The 8,492-nt window shown below is 50.3% G+C and overlaps 1 pseudogene; it reads left to right on the top strand.

Moving 5' to 3' along the window:
• The first annotated feature begins 4,654 nt into the window (after positions 1-4,654).
• LOC131398968 (U6 spliceosomal RNA) lies at positions 4,655-4,753 on the top strand (annotated as a pseudogene).
• Positions 4,754-8,492: the final 3,739 nt, after the last annotated feature.

Genomic DNA, 8,492 nt, shown 5'->3' on the forward strand with positions numbered 1-8,492 from the left:
AGCACCGCCTTTCCTTAGGAAAGCCAGGGGACATGCAGTGACTGTTGGCTGGGGTGGGCTTGAGGGCCCTCGGGAAAGTGCCCTAGAGAGAGGGCTGGCATGCACCCAGAGCTGCCTAAAAATAGGCCTTGAGTGACAGCCTCTCCTTGAGTGACAGCTGGGACCGTGTGAGGAGAAATGGGGGGGCAGGAGCCAGGGAGACTGGGTGTCCCCAGTGGGCTTAGTGAAGCTATTTTGAAGCCAGTTTATTGGGCTGCCGGGAGGGCTCCCCCATGCTTGCTTGGTGACCTTGGAGGCACTGGGTACAGGGAGATGATGAAGAGGACAGCTCAGAGGTGGGAGCAAAAAGAAGAGAGAGGGACACTTAGAAGTGCAGCAGGGCCGAGCGAGGAGGCAGAGTCGGGGGCATTGCACCAGACTGCAGGGCCAGGCAGGGAGCAGGCCAGCCCACGGCCTCCTGCTAAGTGAGGGCTCTGCTGGGGAGGGGTGGCAGGATCAGGTGAGCCAGACCTCCAGTGGGCAGGTTGTGCCATTCAGTCAAGTCCAAGTGGTGCTGAGTGAGGCTCCAGTGCCCACCGCACCCGCATGTCCTGGAGGGCCATCCGCCCCAGCTGAGGCACAGCAGGCTGTTCCCATCCCACTGGCTGGAGCCTGTGGTAGTGCCAAAGAGCTGGCTCTGCTTGGGTTTCTTGGCGGTTCCTTGGCACAGTATTCCATTGAGAACAATAGAAGTGCCAAGTTTCTTCTGGTGCAACCCAATATCTGTACCAATCCCAGCTGCCCAGCCCCATACCCTGGGATTCCGACAGCAGCTACAGATGAGTCAGCTCCTGTGGCTCCTGTCTGTCCCCAGTTGGGTGGACATGTTCCAGACCCTGAGATGTGACACCATCCCTTGGAGCACCCTTTCAGCCTCATTCCCAGCAGCCTTGTGTTGTCCCCAAGTCCCCCAGGACCTGCCATGTCTGAGGAGGAAATGCCCCAAGCTTCCTCCTTGCTCTGCCCAGCCCCACCAGCACTTACTGTCCTGTGTCCTGCCACCTGAGGTGGCTGCTTCGTGATAATAGCTCGGATTCTACTGACTCTGTTGAGAAACTGTTACGTGGGTGTCCCGAAGGTTCAGTCATATGACACAGAGTCCTTGACTAGTTTGGGATTATCATCTAGTTGAATAGAAAACATGAGTGAAAATGTGAATGCATTACAGCATAACCAGTAGTAAAAACTAAAAAAGCATTGCAACGATAAAAGTGGTTACAAGAGTTCCAGAAAGGGGACACCACAGTGCTCAACAGTGTTCAGGCTTGAGAGGGGATTTGAGGCTTGAACTGAACTCAGACTACCATCTCAGCACAGGGACATGGAAGCAGAGGAGCTCAGACCACCTTCTCAGCGTGGGGACATGGAAGCAGAGGAGCTCCGACCACCGTCTCAGCACCGGGACATGGAAGCAGAGGAACACAGACCACCGTCTCAGCACGGGGACATGGAAGCAGAGTTTCAAATGTTGAAGTAAGTGGCCCTAGGTGGGAAAGGAGGAAGACACCACGTGGGTGTATAGAGTTCTCCCCTAAGGGGTCTTTGGAGATAAAGGAGACCATCTTAAAGCTGAGGGTAAGGGGTTAGTCTTAGTCCTATGGGCAGTGGATGACTGTCAAAGGTTTAAAACAGGAAAGGCCAAATGAGGTTTTGAGATGACCAGTCTGGGGGTGGTAGAGGGTAGACAGGAGGGTGGAAAGACTAAAGGCAAGAAACGGTCTCAAGGGCCCTGATCAGAGTGCAGGCCATGAGGCAGAGAGGAGAGGAGGGGACAGTGGGGGAGGGAGGGGAAGGAGAGGGAGTGGAGAGGAGAGGGAGTGGGGAGGGAAGGCAGAGGAGAATGATGACTCCACAGTTTCCAGACCAGAAAATCTAATAAAGCAATGTTTGCTAATTGTGCTCTCAGATGATTTAAGAAGCCTAATTAGATGGCATCTTTTTAAACAGTTCCATGAGGAGTGAGGCTGATGCCAGGAATTTCAAACACTGGTAGAGCAGAGGTTGGGGTAAATTGTCCTATCCCACTACCCTCTTTCTTTCTATGCATATGACTGGGCAGCGGGACTGCCATCTGGAGTGGAGACACAAAGGATGAAGGGAAAACCCTGGGGGATGGAAGAAGAAAGCCTTCTCCAGCTGGTGAGCAGGCGCAGGCCCAGTGTCTGCTACCCCACAAAGATGAGGTTCTCATACCCGAAGTGCATAAACAAAGCCAATTATTACAGCATCAGCTTTTGGGAAAAGAATACAGCTTTATTGTGAGATCGATCTGCAAGGAGACGGGAGACAACGCTCACAAATCTGTCTCCCCAATCCAGGGCTTGGGGCATAGTTTATGGGGTAAAGGTCAGGGTGGTCTGAAGTGTGGAGATAGGTGATTGGAGGTGATTGGAGGTGAGGAGAAATGAGGTAATTGATGATCTGTGCAAGCATAGTCAAGCTTCATGGCTCCTTATAGGACACATGTTCACAAAATGGTGGTGTTAGTAGGATCTGAGGGTGGAGTTTTCAGCCCCCTGATATCAAAAGGGTCACTTATGGAGCATTTGCACAGGCCCAGTTGATGGGTTGGTGGTCTTAACTGGCCTGAATTAGACAATGGGGGGAATCTCAGTTCCTTCAAGATAACTCTTGATTACTCTGTTGGTAAGATGGGTCAGTTGAATCGGTCCTAGTGGGCCCATGGTTACATGTCCACTCTCCGTGGGACCCTCCCATTCCTGCCTTTGGGAAGCACTGGCTATTTTCATGGAGCCCTCCCTCCTTCCCCACTCCTCCGCCTGTGCATGGAAGAGGCCTCTGATGCAACCAGCCCAGGCCTTTTTGCTAGGAGTCATGGATTTGACTTAAAGCTTGATTTGATGCCATGCTTAGGCTTACCCTGTGTTTCTGTGATTGTGCATCATTCTTCTCACGATCCGAGGGCCCAGCGCCTACCTAACTGCCTCCTGTCTCCGGAATTTGTTCCCAGTCTCCCACCTCACTGTGACTCTGCTTCTCCTCATACTCACTGCCCACCCCTCAGCCCCTAAAAACAAGGGATGCAGCGACAAAGAGGTGAAAGTCTGGGCCAGCAGAGCAGAGGGAGCAGAGATGTGGATGGCCTTCCTTGCAAGGAGGGCGGGAGGAGCCGTGGGGAGGAAAGCCTTCCAGTTGGTGGGGCAAGCACTGCCCTCCGGGTGAAGACCTAACTCCTTCCGCTGGGCCTTCGGGCGGACTCCAATTCCTCACACCCTTCCCTACTTCCCCCTGCATATTTTGCCTCATTAGTGTCCCCTGATGTTCAGTCTTTCCCGTTCTTTCTCTGTCATGTTTGGCAAACTTCATCTGGAATGCTTTGAAGTCTTCATCTTAAAGTTTCTGAGAAATCAGGCAGGATGTTATTCAAATACAGTTCAAATACAATTGCATTTTGCATTTATTTCCCGATGCTTTATATATATATATATAAAGTACCCAACTAAGCCACTAGAAAGAACTTGAAAGGAAGATGACACCACTACCACTCTCAAGTGGCCTCCTTGATGATCTGAGGAGGTGAGCTGACAAACGGACCTGGAATCCTAAGTGCCCCAGGCTGCCACCCAGGTGACAGGCGGGCTGGGTCTGGAGGTAGAATGTGCTCTCTGACCTGCAGCCATGAGGGCCCCCAGCTGAGCTCCCCAGGGACGGCCACACCTGTCCCTGCATTTCACCCATTCCCTCAAGAGGCCCAAGGCAGTTTCCCAGGCCCAGACATGGGGAACTTCCAAGGGCTGGGTCTGGAACAAGGCCTTTCCAGGTCACAGTGGCTCCGAGAGCTGCACTCCCAGCACAAAACACTCTAAGCTGGAGGTCTGCGCCAGGCAGGCAGAGAGGGTGGCAGGCGTGGCTAAAGGCTTCCTGGAAACAATGAGCTGGGCCTGCTTTCACCTGTTGTTCTCTGTCCTGACAGCTGTGGGAGACGAATGAGCCTAGCTGAGCCAGCGGCAAGGGGAAGGCTGGCTCCAGCCCGTGTGTGGCCTGTGCACACACACACCACTGCGAACATATCCTTTGGAATGTGACTGAGACTCAGGCTGGAGCCTCTTGGTGCAGGACTCACCAACCCCGATGCCACCACGGCTAGGAGCTTGTGTCGACCTGAGCCTGACGTGTGCCTGTCACAGGGTCTTGGACTGAGTTCCTGGTGATTGTACCTCCAGGAAGATGCCCTCATTCTCTTTGTTATATACGTGGATCTCTAGGGGCCAAGGGAAACCGCAGCCTGCACGGAGGAGGCAGCGTGGCTGCGCCGTGCTTTCCATCCAGGTCTGTTCTGGAAGCACCCCCCACAGGCCGCACCTGCCACCACTGCTCCTCGGCCACCCAGGAGGCCAATGAGAACAGATGACCCGTGACAACCACCATCTCATGGCCTTCCCCTGCACATTTTGCCTGCTCACGGGTGTCATAGCCCTGATGTTCAGAACTCTCCGTCTCTCTCTGTCATACTAGGCAAACTTCATCTGGGATGCCTCCAAGTTCTTACCTTATAGATTCCCAGAATTTAGGCAGGATGCCATTAGTGCAGTTCAAAAACATTTGCATTTTGCATTTATTTCTCAATGCTTAATACAAATGAAACACCAAGGCCATTAGAAATAACATAAGTGCTAAAATTGGAACAGTCCAGAGATTAGCATGGACCCTGCACAAGGATGACATATAAGTTTGCGAAGCGTTCCATATTTGGAGATGTGTTAACTCATCTTATTGCAACAATCAATTTGCAATATATACAAATATAAAATCGTGACTTTGTACACTTTAAACAATGTTATTAAGTGTGTTAAACAATGTTATTTGTGAATTACATCTCGATAAAGCCGGAAAACAAAAGAAAGAACTTAAAAGGAAGATGACACAATTACCACTCTCAAGCAGACTGCTTGAAGATTTGGAGAGGCACGCTGGCAAATGGACGTGAAATATTGCCAGGACAGCACAAGAAAGAATATGGTTCAGTGCCCACAGACACGCTACAGAAGCGAACGCTATGAAATGAAGAAGGATTCACCCAGCCCTGGGTGTTGGGAAGGTCCAAATATTGTGAAAGATGAAGCCGTGTGATTCTGTGTGAGGGTCTAATATCAATGCCAGAAATCAGGTTGTCTTGCATGTGGAAGAAGAGTGTGTGGAATTGCCCAAATCCCAATGTATCGGGAGGGCGAGTGAGCGTGGTTCTGTCCCTGGGGGAGGCGGGAAGCCCATTTCAAGAAACAACCCCCAGCTCTATCATTCCTGAATTACCAGTTAAATGGGATTAAGATTTTTTTCTTCAATACTGAAATAATTCATCTGTGTTTATGGTTGAAAATTTAGAATATACAAGTGAATAGCAGAAGAAAATACAAAGCACGTGTATTCTCACCCACAGTTACAGTTCGTCCTTCCAATCTTTTTTCTCTGCATGAGCAGAGTTTTGCTAAATTACAATTTCTTAAATAAAGCATTGATTCAGAGTATGTGTATCTTAGATTGTGCCGTTGTTGCACGTGTTCAAAGGTGGCTCAGTGACAGCGTGACCCCTCAGGTGTGCAGGAGGGCTAAGAAGAGTTACCCTTTGGGAATGTGACTATGACTTGTCACATCATCCCTTGGATTTATCGTCACATTGGATGCGTTCATATAAAGAAAGGCCAGCCCCTCTACCTGCCATCTCCTCAGCCCCCAACACAGTCCTCTCCAAAATCACCACCAATTTCACCTTTGTTTTCTATGACATGTGTCTGTGATACAGTGTGCAGAGTTGAGCATATTTGAAATACTTCTAATAACTCCCCACCTCTTCATAAACCTCTTCGGTTCAAGAGTAGTGAGCCCACAGGGGCAGAAAGATGAAGAAAAATAGTTGCATGCACCCAGACGTGACCCCTGACCTCAAGGAAATGTCCACTTTGGGAGAGGCCTTATCTAGATTAAAAACAATCATATAGGGGCCAGCCCCATGGCCTAGTGGTTAAGTTTGGAGCACTCCACTTTGGCAGTCCTGTTCGGTTCCTAGGCGCAGACCTACACCACTGATCAGCAGCCGTCCTGTGGCGGCGACCCACAAACAAAATGGAGGACGATGGGCACAGATGTTAGCTCGGGGCTAATCTTCCTCAGCAAAAAAATAAAATAAAATAAAATCATATAATACAAGTTGAATGTTTATGGGCTTGAGTAATGTAAGAGCTGGGGAAGAACAGAGAAATAATCTGGTCCCCACCCCCAACCTTTGTATTACAGATGAGGAAAACTGGTTCTAGAAACAGACTTATCCACAGCCCTCTTGCAAAGCCCCAAAATGCTTGTTTCTGAGCCCTAATGTAACCTTTCAGCAGTTTTGGTGCCTTCTGGTTCCAGTACATACGCATCAACACATTTTTACTGAGTTTGTAGTAAGTCACTGTGACTCATGCCATCTTCCTCCTAAAGGCAAAATCTCCAGGAGCGAGTTAGAGGATGCAGGGCCTTCCTCCCCACAAAGGGTTAAGTGGGGACTGGTGAAGTAAGTGCTGGTACCAGTGGCGTTTGGACAGGAAAAGAACTTGGGGGCTGTTTTTCTTCTCTGAAAGCCAATCCCAGTGGAGTCACTGGGGTTTTTAAAACCAAATGTCTTTACAGCCTGAAACGAAAAACCATGACCTCAGCCGTCACACATGCAGCCCCGCTGCTATACATTTAGCATCGGCCGCGCTCCAGGCGGCCTGTAAATAACCCACGTCTGCGGGGCACATGTGGGGAGGACGAGCTGCCGTCAGAAATGGTTTTAGTTGGAAGGCAGAGGCTCCAGCCCTGTGATTGTTCCAGTCATCTGTTAGTGATTTCCCGCTCCCATTAAAGCCAGACACTGGGTCCGTTTGCGTCGTTGCAGACTGTCATAAGGGATTCGTTTTTATTGCTTGGACTCCAGTCTCTGAACCACATCAATTACAGCCCTTTGTGTTACGGATGGGGGGTGTGAAACAAAATGACAGTCTTGTTGTGGCGGAACAGTTCACAGATTGTACCGGGACAGGATCCCATGTTCACCGTGAAAACAGAGGAGGGGGAATAAATCGAGATTCTAGGCTGCAGAGACAAATCAACCCCCCGAAAATACAAACGCCTAATCACTATCGGCAAATCATCGCGTCGGGAAGTTTAGGCTGCATTCAAACCTAACTTTGCAAGGTCAGGCAATGGAGACCCAAAACCCAGACTTAAGGAGTAATTTCCAGAGTTATCAAAACAATGTACCACTATTATTATTATTATTCAGAACAGCCTATGGAAAATTTAGTTGTTATTAACTAGCCTCATGGAGACTGTAAGACACACAGTGGACCAGCCAGAGAGGAGAATTGGGGTTTGTCCTGGCTCTTCCGTGAATTTGCTCCGTGACCTTGGGCATGTCATGGACGTTGAGCCTCAGTTTCCTGTTCTGTTAGATTAAGGGTTTAGATGATCCGAATTTCCCTCCATCTCTAACTCTCTAGGAATCCAAGCACCTTTATGAGACATGGAAAGAAAACCGTCAGCAGATAAAGCCACCGTGACTTGAGAAATCATCGTACCGGAGGGGTAAACGTTGCTGAGCTGTGCACACCCAAAGCATTTCGGACAGAAGGCCTGTGCCTTCCCAGAGGCCACAATCAAAGACGGCTGTCATTGCAATAACAAGAATCCCAGGGCACAGGTGGAATTTAGGTTCTAAACCACAAAGCCTACATCGTGAAGGCCTCTAAAGAGCTACTTTATGACACTCTCCAGCCTCCTGATAACCGTGTTCTGCCTTCGAGGTAACCCCCACCCAGGAGAAGAGCAGAGGCTACACTGTAGAAGAAGGGACCCTGGAAAGTATACAAAGAACAGTCTTTTGTCTTCAGGGAACTCCTGCACCTCTCAGAACAGGCCTGACTTGGCCAAAGGACGCCCCCAGCACCCCCGAGGAGGCTCACCAGCCACAACAGTTCCATCAAATCCTGGCAAAAAGAGAAGTCTGCCATCAGGAGTTTGCAGTCTGTCTTCTCTCTTGCTCTCTTTTGTCTTCTGCACATGACTGATGGATGCACTGGCAAGGAAGGTCGGCCCGATAAGTCATTTCCTCCTCTGAAGGCTTTTGACTCACCTCTGATTCACCTCGCACGCGTCTGCTCAGAACCAGACAGTGTGTATTTTTCTGAGCTGTAATCTACTGTGGTTCTTGACTCGAGCCCGCACAGGTCGCATAGCTGTGCAGGAAGCCCGGGCTGGGGGCTGTGGCGCTGAGTCCTAATCCTGTTTCTCTGCTCTCAACTTGGCGGGCGCCTGGAATGAGTCCCGCTCATCTCCAGTTTCCGCTCCAGGGAACAGGAGGATGAGCCTGCCCAGACTCGCAGGAGCGTGGTGTGCAGCCACAGGGTCCAGTCGGGACCAGACCCCACTTGTCCTGAGCACACAGGAGACCAGGCACCGGCCTGGCCTTA

Source organism: Diceros bicornis, chromosome 36 (assembly GCF_020826845.1).
Source record: "Diceros bicornis minor isolate mBicDic1 chromosome 36, mDicBic1.mat.cur, whole genome shotgun sequence".
Classification (NCBI taxonomy): Eukaryota; Metazoa; Chordata; class Mammalia; order Perissodactyla; family Rhinocerotidae; genus Diceros; species Diceros bicornis.